We start from the raw sequence: 14,019 nt of genomic DNA, 5'->3' as shown, positions 1-14,019 counted from the left end.
AGGATACGTGCAACGTGCAGGAGGCAACTTTCCTCAACAAGGACGGCACTGGCATTCCGCTGGTGCTGTGTTGCTGGGCTCCGTGAGGGTGTGGGGACTGGTGCGGCACATTGCCAGCATGTGGTTCTTGGTGGACTGTGGGGCTAATATCGGCCAAAACATTACAGAGGGCATTTACTGTGTGAGACGCAGCCGAGGGATCCTGGGCACACACTTCTGTACCAGACACTGTGAAAGTAGAGTCGAGCTTCTGAGGTTTGTGTGCTATTACAATGGAAGGTGAACAGCAAAGAAAAGGTACTCGGTGTCAGATATAGCATCAAAACTGCAAAGCAGGAGGCAAGGCTGAGGGAAGTATCTGGGAAGGAAAGGAGAAGTAAATGAAGGAAAGGAAAGAGAAATGCTGCAGTGCGCAGGATGACACAGGCTAGGACAAGAAGCTGGAATTGATGCAAAAGCAGGGAAGCAGTGATCAGGGTTCAAGTTTTGTAACAAAGTTCATTTCTATATGTTTTCCTCTTTCAAATGGATGCTTTGAATAAATAGTGCTTTCATTTCCCGTGAGGCAGAGGTGAATAATAAGTACCTCATCTGGGGATGCCGATCTCCCCAACATCAGTCATCTGCTTGCAGCCTTACACTCCGGCAGCGCTTTGGCTGAGCAAATTAGCCTGAAGTGTTGTGCCCTTGGCTGGCAAATCCTTTCAAGCCGGTTGAACGGACAAAATGAATACCCAGATTGTTCCTACGTCTGTTATTCTCTCGTGTTTATCTGGCTGAGCTGTCAGTCAGGCCATTATAACTGTGGTGCACACTCAAATGACTTGTCCACTCACAAAAGCAGAGTCTGTTGATGATAAGCTAAACAAAACTGGAAAGCGACTGTTGACAGAGTTGGGGGATCTTGCAAATGTCTCAGGTAAAAGCAGCAATGCAATTTGGGAAGGTACAGAAGGAGCTTTTCTTACGCGTGTGTAGCTTTGAAGTGTTCGCTGGGATTTGTTGGCAGACAATAAATGGGCATTTATAACAAATTGGGTTCCTCTCTACTTTAAACAAATTAAGCAGCATGCAAGAGATTTCTGAAACTTGAACGTAAGGGTATATTGCACTTACTAGAATTAATTAACCTGCAAAGACATAATTTACTGACACAGGCTGTGCCAGGACAGAGCGTAGCTGCGCCCTGCCATGTGCTGCCGGTTCCCCAGTGCCAGCGGGAGGAGTGACGAGCACCCACAGTGCATCTGGTGGGCTGTGCGGGGCTGGGGAGAGCGGGCAAACCTTCCCACGGGGCTCTGGGCACACTTAACCCTGGGGTTTAATCACCCTGCTTCGGGTTTGCAGGTCCTGGTGCTTTGAACGTGTCGGGTACTTGTTCCTTCCCAGACAGAGAGGACATTTGCACATGGGGGGATTGTTGGGTTTCCTTATAAAAGAAATTGGGCTTCTTAAATACCCAGCAAAGCAGTGAACAACGCAGGTGAAGTGATGTATGAAAATCTATTTCCTGACTCTTGATTTTTCCACTAGGTCTGTGAGTTAGAAGTAGGACTCTGAACCACTCCTGAAACTCATTTGATTGCAGGACATTAAATAACGCCGTGCCTGTCTGCTGGATGTGAATATAGCCAAAGCCTGCTTGGTCCTCTAGCCTCGTGTTCGTGATCATAATTAGCAAGATTAAAGTTTACAGATTGTGAACGCAAGCACAGACTCAGATGTTTGAACAGTGCTGAGCCGTATAACAGAAAGTGTCTCCTTCAGCTCCTTCCCAGGCAGAGAAACTTGTTCAGGGCTGGTTTGGCAGAAGGGTTTTCTCCACCATCCCAGCACCCTGCTTTCTGCAGTGGAAAGAGAAAAGGCAAGACTGAGTAAGGCTGGAATGCTTTAAATCCTCCTAAGTTTCACGAAGAAGCAGAGGGAAGCTGATGTAAAGAAGGTCCTGTGCCTTGCTGAGAGTCTGTTACGATGCACAGTCAGCGAGGGAGATGCTGCTGAGAGCGTGGCACAGCAGAGCAACGTCTCTTTTATCAGCAGCTGGTGCCTTCAAAATCCCAACCCCAGTAGCCTTGTTGGCTGTGATGATAACTGTAACGGATGGTACAGCCATTTTTCATCAAATGCTTGTTAGTCAATTTATTAGATTCCTAATATACTAATGCACTCATTTGGCAGGGATCTCGGCAAACGAGACTTGCAGTGGAGTGTACTCATTCAAAGTCACGGTAACTCGCAGGTTGCTGATTTCTCATCAGCACTCGGAAGATAATTTGCAAATGTGCCATTTATCATTACGCGCTTTGTAGAAGCAGATCTCATGAATGGGATAAACAGATAAGAGTCTAATAATGAACGTTTCCTTCTCAAACGCCATTACCAGCTTCTAACAACTGTATGTTTTAAATACATTGCGCATACTGCACCTATATGTGCATCTGAGTTTGTATGTGCTAGCAAAGTAGCTGGGGACACCATTTTTTAAGGATGGCTAAAGCATTTATTGATCTCTCTGCTTGAGGGACAGAGAGTTGGAGTAGGTTAGATGTTGTCTACTGGAAGATGTAAGGTTTTTATTTGTAGTAGTTCAAGAAGCAGTGGGCATGTGTGGACTTTTTCACCATGAAAAGCCACCACTAATCTTCCAGCTGTCCTTTTCTCGCTGGAAACATAAGCAGCCGTGAAAAGCCACTGGTAAAGCCAACAAAAGGATTATTCAGAGACTGGTTGGTAAGGATTATATGGCAGAGGTTGCTGAAGGAGTGTTTTTCTTCCACACCAGAGACAACACGCTGTATGGATGCTCTGACCTGTACTGCTGTTTGTCACTGCATTTGACTTTGCATCGACAATGGCTTTTTATTTGCTTGTTCACTTTATGCTGGGAAGAAGTCTAAAGTAACAGTAGCCAGGCAAATCACAGGTCTGCAAATGTGATTCCTGTCTTGTGACATTGAGGGTGGAAGCCCTGCATACAAGTCATTGCTACTTAGTTTTGCTTCTGTAGATACAATTTTATTAAATGGAAGGTATAACAAGAAGCCCAGTATAAGAAGGAGCCGTTTTGCCAAATGACTCTGTGTGTTTAGCTCTGCAACTGCACTCCAGCAGAGCTGGGAAACCATGCAAAGATATCGATAATTGATTCCGTTTTATATAAGTTAAAAACTAGCTTTTCCCTCCTAGTGTGAAGGTAATGGGTTTTGTCTATAGAAAGATAATAATCCTATGAACCATTTCTACACCCTCTATTAAAGAATAGTACAGCTTGCACTTGAACATAATGCCCATGTCAGCTCAGCTTTTTAAACATTCGTCTTAAAAGAGTCTTCAAGGACTGGAAAGAGATCTTCCCCAGACACCAAGCTAAGTTTGAGAAACTTAAAAAGTCATGAAGATCCTGTCAATTAATGTGTTTATTCTTATACATTTACTCTGGAAAAAAAGCATCTTCAGACATGAAAGCTGTTTTCTTTCGATTAAAAAGTTGTCATAGTTTCCATAGATAATGCAGAGGGAATTTTTTCCCCCCCTTACTGTATTGGAGGATAAAAGCATCTGTTTTTTCTTCTTACCATTTTCCGTATAGGAATCTTCATTTATTACACAAACAAAAAAAGAGAAACAAAAAGAGCTAAATTGAAACCTTGCCTCCAAATTTGTATGCAGGAGGTGACTTGATTTATAAGCTTAGGTAATTTCATTTTTGTTCACACTCCTTCAATTGAAAGGCTCCCACAAACAGTGTTACAGCACTGAAGGGAAGCGATGGGGAAATTTATCAAGCTATTTATCAAATTATTTTCACAGTCTGTCAAAGTCATAAGCATGCTAGAAAAGAACCATAAAGAGTGTGCTCCAAGAGAGGAGCGTGTCTGAGTGAGCAGCCGGACTGCAGCACAGCCAGAGAGGTGGGGGCTGCTCTGGGCTGCATCGGCATCTGCCCTCAAACCCTGTCCTGGCACTAGCGGTATTAGATCCTTACTTGATGGATTATGGGCTGAGAAAATGAAATAGAAAACATCATTAAACAGAAGGAGAGGTCAGAGCAAAGGGGATAGGCTTCCCCCCTTATCCAAGTCTCTGTTGAGGTTTACAGATGGAGATGGTATTGAACCTAAATGGTGCACGTCCTCAGTCGGGGGTGATAGTGAATCACATCCCAGGAAGGGACTCCATGCTTTGGAGAAAACAGCCTTGGAGTATGCATCCTTGGTGGTGGATCTTGGGAGACAGCGTTGGCAAAGCAGGGGAAAAAATAAACAAAAAAGCAACTGAGATTGAAGGGACCAGTCTAGTAAGAAATCTTTTAATTTCTAATGAGCTTTAAAGGATTTGAGAGAGTTGATTTTTTTTTAACAAACCAGTTCAAGTACATGCCTTCAGATTATAAAAGTACCTGAAATTGCCTAGAATATCAGCATGCATAGCTTGTTAGTATTCACATATATTTACATAGGAAAACAAGAGAAAGATCTACAGTTATTTACAGTCTACATAGGAGAAGAGAAAGGCAGCATAATTGTATTTCCTAAAATACAGTAGTTGAATAGTCAGCACATGCATATTAAGATATATTTGCATGATAGAACGCAAATGTTTTAAGACATACCTTTTTAACTCCCTATGCTAAGGTATAGCATAATAAAGGTAATTTTGTGTGTGTGTGTTTTGTTTCTAGTCTATTTGCATCAAGTGTTTTAAAATGTTCACTAACACAGCGGCAGCGTTATTTACCCTGGCAATTAAAGCAACAGTACACACGATAATTTCCTACTAACTAGCAACAAGCTGCTGGTGAATGAAATATCTATTGTTTCTCATTATCCATCGACCAACATACAGGGATCTCTCCTTGTAAAGGCAGTGCCTAAGCTATCACCATTAATTACAGAAGTAATATAAATGAGACTCTACAGTATGTACTAAATGAAATATTAACAAGGCCAGTGTCTTTGAGCCTGAAAGATGCACTAACAGGGCACACTTTATAGCAGGCTATCTATGAAAATCACACATACATAATACAGGAGTGCCTGGCTTACAGCTCTAAGCCTAGACTTTAGAGGCCTGTTTGCTAGATCTGTATTATTGCAAAATACATTCCCTTAATTAGTTTCTGGAAGACAGAGTTAGTATTGAATTTCTTACCATGATATGTCCCCATCATAACACCCTGTGGTTTTTCAATGCATTGTATTACTGACATGTGTGTGCGCATATGTGCACATGTGTGTGTGTATCAACAGATGAAAAACAGTCTTTATCTTTAAAACCTAAACAAACGGCTCGTTAAATATTTGTCCCAAAAGGTCACTTGCTTAAAAAGCATTGTGTCGTGTGTGTTTGTGGGGTCCACTCATAGCTAAAATGAAAGGTAGTCTAAAAAATTGTCTGTGTGATGGAGGAGGAAGCCAAGTGTCAGTATTGTGATGACATTCTTTGCAATACTGCATATGAAAAAGTCTAGATTTTGATCGATAATAGTATTAAAAAGCTATATAAATATATACAGCATATACAGTACTGTATGTATACATACATTTATATAAAGTAAATATATAATTGAAGTTAGGTACAGCAAAAACATAAAACATTTCAAGTCAGTGTAAGTTAATAACAGAATTGATTTCAATGAATTCTCATCTACATATGCCCAAACACCAGCCAGTCCTGTTCTGATGATTTAGTTGCAGCAGCATATCTAATCTGTCTTTTTGGCAGGATATGTTTATTGTCAACAACCTGTTTGCTCAACAATTCAAATTACCCTTGCCCAGAAGGCTCCGCCCTCAGCTGGCAGGTTGTGTGTTTCAGGAGGATTTCCAATATCCTCCATGGGATTTCCTTTTTGACAGTGGCCGACAAGTTGTGACGGGATTCGTGCTTATACAAATCTCAAAAATCTGCAAAATCTCAGAGAGCGAGTGGCAGCGATTTTCAGGTATGACCAGCTCCTGATAGTGCTCCTGCTGATGCCCGAAGACTGTCTCTCGCACGCTCTTTGCTTCTCACACCACTGGCCAGGGTTGGCACACGGGGCATGTGGCAAGCAATGGCCAGCAACATCATATGGCCAGCCTGATCGCACCCTTATCCCATTACACTCTGAAATGAAGGTTGCTAATTTTCCTCAGAGTTTTTTTGAAATGCAGAAATGAGCAGGGCTGTGCAGTATCGCACTGCTGCTCCACACTAGCCTGTGAGAAGGAAAGAGGAGCAATGCTGGATCATAGCAATTTGCATGCCATGTTCAAAACTGCCACTTCAATGGAGTAATGATGTCTTAAAAGTGTAAATCGGGTGTGAATGGTTTAGCGGGCAGGAGAAGCAAATGCAGAAGTGACCTGCGTGGCGATGGGATGTGGGTGAAAAGGCCGGGGTGAGCAGCTGGCGGGGCGTGCTGCGGCTCCTGCCGACGGAGTGCTCGCTGGGCAAGGTAAAGCCGTGAGCTGCATTGAAGTTTTTGAAGCTTAAGATGGCTCTGTGTCAGGCTTGAAACTATTTTCAGAAGCTGATTGTGGACTTTAATAAGATACCAGGAAAAGGAAAGAATGCGGCTGTGGGAACCAGCTCCCTTCCAGGTGCTGTGGTAAGAGCATTTAGGCTGCACGGACATCGGTGTCTGGTGCGGTCTTAAACACTGTGTGATTTTATCTGAGCTGTTTGTGAGGGGCTGCAAACACAGTGCCAGAGCTGTGGGAGATGTGTGCCCTTCTGAAGGACGGCTGTGGAACATGCGGGATATCCTAAGGCAGCTCAGATGTCTTAGGACCCCTGTCAGGTAACGGAATCCCACCCCCGGTGTGCCATAGTGGCTCTTCCTAGCATATGCAAAGGGTAGGAGAGATCAACCTGTGGATCACCCTTTCAGGGGCTGGTTCCCTCTGAAGCATCCATTTCTGAAGAATTCAATGGTGTTTTGGCTAATAAGGGTTTTACCAAGTTCTCTCTGAGCTAGGCAAAAATAAACAGGGCGAGAGAGGGAAGAGTCTGGAATAGGTCCCGGTGTAGCAGACAGCTTCACAGGTTAAAGAATTAAGTTTATACAATCAAGAAAAATACGCACGGTTTTAAAAGGTAATTACAATTTTGTCAGCTATTTTGCCAACCTTCTTCTACATCTCTACATATTTTAACAATGGTTTATAATATAACGCTTTATACTTACACAGTGCTTTTCAACGCTAAGTGTGGAAGCACTCCATAAATCCGAACTAGTCCTCACAACACCCCTGTGAGGTGGGTGAATAATAGTGCTCTCCCCATGTTACAGCTGGGAAAAGTGAGGTACATGGAGTCGATGTTCACTTATTCACTAGGGAAGTAAAAGTTGAAAACAGAAAACCAACCCAGTTCTCCTGACTTGACGTCCTGTATTGTTTTGTTTTGTGGTGGTTTTGTTGTTTGGGTTTTTTTGTTGTTTGTTTGTTTTTTTTTTTTCTCCTGTGGAATGATTGCAGGCATTCTGTTTGACACTGGATGTTGGAGGTTGGAAGTTTTCAAGCACTATCATTGCCATAATTGAGAACATATGGGGTGTTGCATAACACAAACAACATGGTGCATTATCAAAATACATTTATTACAATGGACACATTTTCTTTTGCAAAGTTAAAACCCAGAATGTAAGTTAAATATAGCTGCATATACTGAATAGTTGAAATAATCACTAGGTCTTAATGCCTCAGCAGTTGAAAACAAATCCTCTTTCGTAAGCTACTGCAGTTTCCTTACTCAAAGAACATAGCACACTTATCTTCTATAATGTATGTAAAGAATACTGTAAATGTGTAAAGGTCTTAATGACGCTAAGAAAAGTTACAGCTTGAAACCAACTATGCTTTGCAAGTAGAGAAGCTGATGGAGTTTTGAGTCTTTGTAGTTGGGAATTAATTGAAAAAGGGATACATCAGAGGAAAAAAAGCAGACCTTATAGATTTCAGTTTATCCGTTGTATTATCTTCTAAGAGATGCTTTGCTGGTTTAAATGTGGTGATGGGGGAAGGGGAGGTGGTTGAGAGTCTCTGGTTTAGATGTGGTTCGGTGAGACCTTTGAAAAGACTGTAATTACAGAGTCAGTTCAGGTCACGTTTTCCTGCTGCACTTGGGTGGAGATGGGACCTGAAGTCAACTGAGCCCGACTTGTTTCTTAGATCATATTTGGCAGCTCCAAAGTTTTATTTTTTGAGCTGCAGATATGATTTCAGTTTATCATACTCACCCAAAATAGCAGCAGCATGTCTCAATTTCGTATTTCCTTGCTGAAAAAGCAATCGGGGAATCCTGTTTTCTTACTGGAGACTAATACATACGTATTCTGAGCGTTACTTATAACTGTGCATCTGGGATTGCTCTGAGTAAGAGGACTGCAGCAGGAACTGAACAGTTCTCCTGTCATCTCACATGCGAGACTAAAACTTGTTCGTTGCATTATATGAAGTGACGGCCCCTCACAGCTCTAAGGTACCCCCGTAGGAGATGGAGCAAAGTAATGCCGGGCATTGAGAAGTAACTCCCTCAGCTACAACTGGCCTCAACTGTGGCTGATATCACCAAACTGCTCTTAAGACTGCGCCTAAGAGCACTTCAGTTACTGGGGAATCCTGAAGGTTGACTGAGGACACGAGGATTTTAGGCTTGCTAGTTTTTTTCAGAGGGGGTCATCGCACTCCACGTTGTCCACAGACTTGGGCTTGATGGGAAAAGCTACCGATGCAATTCATCTGCTGGAACATTTAAACATTACAGAGAAAGGAGCAAGTGTATTTTGAGAAAACTCTGCACCCACAATCCCAACTGGGGCTCGCTAGCCATCCCAAGTAGAAACCAATCCACCCTGGGGGCAGCTTTCTTATTTTTCTATTTCTATATACCTACCCAGGAGGTATATAGAAATCTATATATTTCTATATACCTCCCCAGGAGGTAAGCCAGAGCTGGGCTGCGGAGCTGCAGCGTGGAGCGGTGGCTGTGCCCCGCGCGTCCCTGCGGCCACTCTCCCTGAATGCCAGCGCTGGGCTTGCATCAAGCCCGGAGCAGATCCTCGGCCACCGCAGAGCCGTAGAGCCTGGGGGGAGGCAAGGGACCTATGCTGATTTACGCCAGGTGAAGGTGAGGCTCGAGGAATTTAAAACTGCAGCTGTATCTTGAGGGTTTGGTTTGGACAATTTGGGAACTGGTCGTGGTGGAAATAGGCTCCGTATCGTTTTGTCTGTTATTCTAAGGAGATTCTGTATTTCCCATCAAATCAGAGATTGACTGTTGCTGAAGCTAGCTGGCGGAGAGTTTTTCCCTCTCTAGCAGCATGGATGTGAGCTCTTCAGGGTGCTTTCCAGACGCCCAGAGAAGGTATGGGAGGGTTTCATGGTCTGGAATATGTTCATCCTACGTCATCTTCACACTGCTGCCTAATGAGTTATTCCACTATAAATGGTACGTTCACAGTGCCGTTGTGTGGATCGGATATTTTTGTGTTAGGGATGTGTTGGCTCTGCCTAACAGTCCTGAGATAATAACAGGAACAGCCTGGAGAGTTTTAAGGAAGCACTTGCCTTTTTATTTCACTTGAGCCGCTTGCTTTGAATCTAGCCTTTGCCACATGTGATTTTGAATTCACCTCTTTCCACTAGCCATCTTTTAAAATCCACCGTGCTAAACTTAAGCTCAGGCTACTGATAACTGGCGTTTATCCTTATTTTTTCCTAAGAAAATTAAAACCTTCCTTTCAAAGAGACTGATCCCATTTCACTGGCAGATGATGTCCGGTGCCATCTGTGTGCCCTTAACAGAGTTTAGAGTGGATCTTACTAATTTGTAGTTGATAAATACACAGATAAGTTATGGCTTTGTTTCTGTTATTTATATGCTTGGTATGTAAACTTGCTTCAGAACAGGAATCTAATTTTAGAAAATAAACATGCATTTGAAAGTAGACAAATCTGAAAACTAAGCATTAATTGTGTAATGCGTTTTCTTATCGGGAACATAAATGGTATCTTAGAATACTAACGGATGCATTACATATATTAATGAGGGTTTTACCGTATACTGTATCTCAAGAACCCCTTTTCTTTTACTGTTAAGATATTCAATATTAATTCATATTCAGTGCCATCAGTTACAAAATTGACAGCTAGCAGTTATGAAATAAATGCCTATGAACTAGTAGCTACTTAGTATTTTCCTCTCAACAAAGGATTTTGGAAGGGTGGATAATTTAGATCTCCGAGCTTCAACTATAAATAAACAGCAACTGCTGTATAAATCCCACCCTGCTGCTATTGAAGATTGTATTACAAAACTGACAAATGATTTGCGGAAGAGAATGATGAACCCTTATTACTAAGACACTCTTCAACTTAATCCAAAACAAGATTCCCGGGTAATTTTACGTATGCTCGAAAGATTGATAGCGTGGTGCTTGCCTAGCAGCTTTCAAATGTTTGACTGGATCGGAAATGGCATTGAGGCATGATTAAAGATTCAGTTGGGCTTCTCACAAATTCTTTATCCTGTGTATTCATCATTGCAACCCGCTGCCTTTGTTCCAGGTTAAAGAAGGCTGACCCCCAGCTCTGGTGATTAGCACCCTGTACAACTGACGGACGTATGGAAAAAAAAAATGTTTAGGTTGCCCAGTGCTTTTAGCATTGTTTATCGGTTGAAATTGTTGGGAGGGGGGGGCGTTAATCACAATAGATCAGGGAGAGTCTGTGACAACTGACAGGCTCATTGTTTAAGACATTTTTTAACGAAGTTGTTAACATTAATTCTTTTATATAGTACTCTAATCTTCTTCAAATTATGTTCTGACATGGCACAAACCGCTTGGCATTGAAAGTCATTCAACAGTGATTAAAGTGCTCTTTTTATCGGTTTAAGAATGTTTCATCTTGTATCAGCAGTATGGAATTGTTTACTAATTAGATTCCCTAACATCCTCTGCTGTCGTATGCTGATGATATGTGAACAGGAAAGCTGATGAGCAAAAAATTAAAACTTGTTACTAAACTGTCATAAGGCCCAACATATAAAGATGTCATTCAAAAGGCTGTGTTCAGGAGGGATAAACAATATTTACTGAGAAACTAAGCAGTTTCTCAGCCTGGCTAGGCATGGCTGGCAGCGCAGGCATTTTGCAGTTATCTGCAGCTCTGGCTCTTCCCAGAGGTTTGTGGTGTCTGAGTCGTCGAAGCAAAGGAGGAATCTGTCCCTTGAGGACCTTCCCAGTCAGCATGGCATGTACAAGGCTCCTGGGCATCCTGCTTTGGGCAGGAGGCTGCGCTAGAGACCTCCTGACATCCCTCCCAACCCAAAGCGTGATTTGATTCCTGTGATTCTGTGCTGCTCATTCCCCTCTGTGCCCGGCAAGTCACTTAGGCGGATCCTTGAGTGTCTGAATGCAACTAGCTCACATTCACCAAAGGAAATTAGATGCTTAAATGGCTTTGAGAATCTGGGATTTAGCTTCTGTTTCGTAGTTTTGCCATCTGAAGGAAGCTCCTAGGCTTGATGGGTTCATGTTTGTCCATTATTCTGAGATATTAAAGCTTTACCCTCTGTCAACAAAGGAATAAATATGACTGCATTTCTCTTAAGTAATAAGAAGGGTACTTTTCTTCCAATGATAGAACCATTGAACTTTCTTCTTCCAAAACAGCCAACATGATTGAAACGTTTAGAAAGAAGTAAAGGTATACACAGCCAAAAAGCAAATGGCACGTTGCTTACATCCAGTTCTCAGTGAAACACTGGAGGCTTCGCAAAATAAAGTGCTTTGGGCTTCCAGCCACATAATCTTTTATCGCTTAAAGTAAATATCCTACGCTCACACAGGGAAAACTATTCTCTTCTTTTGGAATCCAGGTTGTGTCAGCATTCGAGGTATAAAGCACTGCTGTTCTACTGTGGGACATTTTTCTGCCCGCTGAGAATTTTGTTTAAGTCGTCAAATTTGACTCATTTGAGAAGACAAATTATTGTTTGGTTTGGGTTTTAAACTGCTCTGATAAACTTCCATTTTATAAATTAGCTGAATTCTATTAGAGCTAGCCTGAGTTTAGCTTGGCTGGACGGATGCTTTTCAGCAATAGCTTAAGGGCTCTCACTCTGCATTGAGCAATTTAGTTTAATTTTACCTTTCTAATAAAAGTCCGGTTGAATTGCTTGCAAAAAACTAATAGTACTCTTCAGGGGCTTTGAATCATTCTAAACAGCTGAATACAGCGATCACACCTGTGCTGTGGAGCTTTATAGGATAGTTCAAATGAGCATAGGAATTTTATTGTTCTCTATTAATATTATTTTTAGTAGAACTCTCTTCCTTTTCTGCTACTGCCTTTAAGGTACTTTCTCCTTTTTTAAAAAAAGATATTGGTTTAATAAGAGGATTACTATGTATTATACTAACTTTAAAAATATTTTGGTCTGGTGATAAATATATGCCTTTCAAAATACTTACTGCAGACAGTTTTGGTTTACCTTGTGATGGGAGATCATTTCTAAGCTGTGGAGTCATCATTATCAGTTTAATCCCATCTTCTGAGAAAAATGCAAGTCTTGCTAACAAATATGCCTTTCTTTTCCGTTACAAAATTGAGATGCCTCAATTAAGGAAAACTGGGGCTTTTTAAACTTCTTTCTGCCTGTGAAGGATGAGAATGCAAACTAGAGGACTTTTGCATGTTGGCCCCCTAACAGCACCCTGAGTTTTCTTGCTTGTGGCAATGAAAGGCCAGAAAAAAAAAGACTGGAGGAAAATCGTGAAAGATTGAAGCCTGTTCTCTTTCCCCGTTAAATTACCCTAATGTGGCAACATCTAATTTCTCTTCGTTTACTTTTTCGATCATACTTGGCAGCCTCTTTATTCTGATTCCTATCAGCTCATAATTAGTTACCACAGAAAGGACTAAGACGTACATAAATAATCAGAAGATGCCAGATAAACTGTATCAGTTTAAAATTAGTGTTGTGTCTTGCTGTGCATTCTCACCTATTACTTTTAATTATAGTTTACAAAGCAAACTAGCTGCTTGCCCTCTTTACAGCTATTCTGGCCCTGAGGTTTTAATCTGTGCCAAGGGTTAGCCCATTGCTGGTGCCGGGGTGCTTGTCCCAAACCCGTGGCTTCGGTCCCTGGGTTTCTGTTAGAGAAATTCTGAGAAACCCATCGTCCCTGTTTGAACATAAGTTCACTTGGTATTTAAAAAAAAAAGAAAGAAAAAATAAAAAACCTCCTGATCCACAAAAAGCCTCTAATCTACCCGCTCCATTTCTTAAAGCATATAAGACATGAGAAATGGTTGTCACAGAGCAGAAAAAAAACCCAGGGGAAAGCCTTGCATCCCTGCAAAATCAGACCCCCTCTCTGCCTGCAGCAGATAAACATTCTTACAAGGCAGTGGTGACAACCGCCACCGTGAAACCATTGATCAGAGATATATGGGCAGGTTTGGCAACAATCCCGATTGCACTTTACATGATAGGTCTTCATTGGAGTGCCCAGGTTAATTTTATACAAGAGGTTTAAAAAAACCAAACAAACAGAATACATAGATGAGCCTGCATCACTGGCCAGGATTCGGAAGCGCGGGTGCCCGAGCTGTACGGTGAGTGCTGTCTGTCTTGGAAAGGGGCACCAGGAACCCTTGGGGTGCTGCTTTTGGAGCTGGCTCAACCGTTCTGGGTTCAAACACCCTGCCCCTCTGTGCCAGGCTCTCCCTGCTGCCCACCCGGGTTTTGATTGAAAAGGGGCAAAAGACCTGAGGCCAGGGCTGTGGTTCAGGATTGTCTTTTTCTTTTCTTTTGCTCTAAGAGGAAAGGAAAAGAAAAAAAAAGCCCTCACTAAGGCGTTTTGCAAGTAAGCGCTTGGTAGGCAGGTGGCACCTTCAGCTGGGTTCCAGCTTTGCCACCAGGAGGTTACCCCGTCAGCCGCGATGCTTTTCATGGATGCTTTCACAAGATGCAGCTTCAAAGGACTATGGTCAAAACTACAATGATATAAAATCTGTATATATT

At 42.2% G+C, this 14,019-nt stretch overlaps 1 protein-coding gene across 3 annotated transcripts in view; it reads left to right on the top strand.

Annotated features, from left to right (window-relative positions):
* The window catches only part of WWOX (WW domain containing oxidoreductase), a 550,369-nt gene that overhangs the window by 516,303 nt on the left and 20,047 nt on the right, over positions 1 to 14,019 (top strand). The gene's annotated exons all lie outside the window — the stretch shown is intronic.

This window comes from Falco punctatus, assembly GCF_963210335.1.
Source record: "Falco punctatus genome assembly, chromosome: 14".
Classification (NCBI taxonomy): domain Eukaryota; kingdom Metazoa; phylum Chordata; class Aves; order Falconiformes; family Falconidae; genus Falco; species Falco punctatus.
Note: the sequence above shows the minus strand (reverse complement) of the source record. Positions and strands in the feature narration are given on the sequence as shown.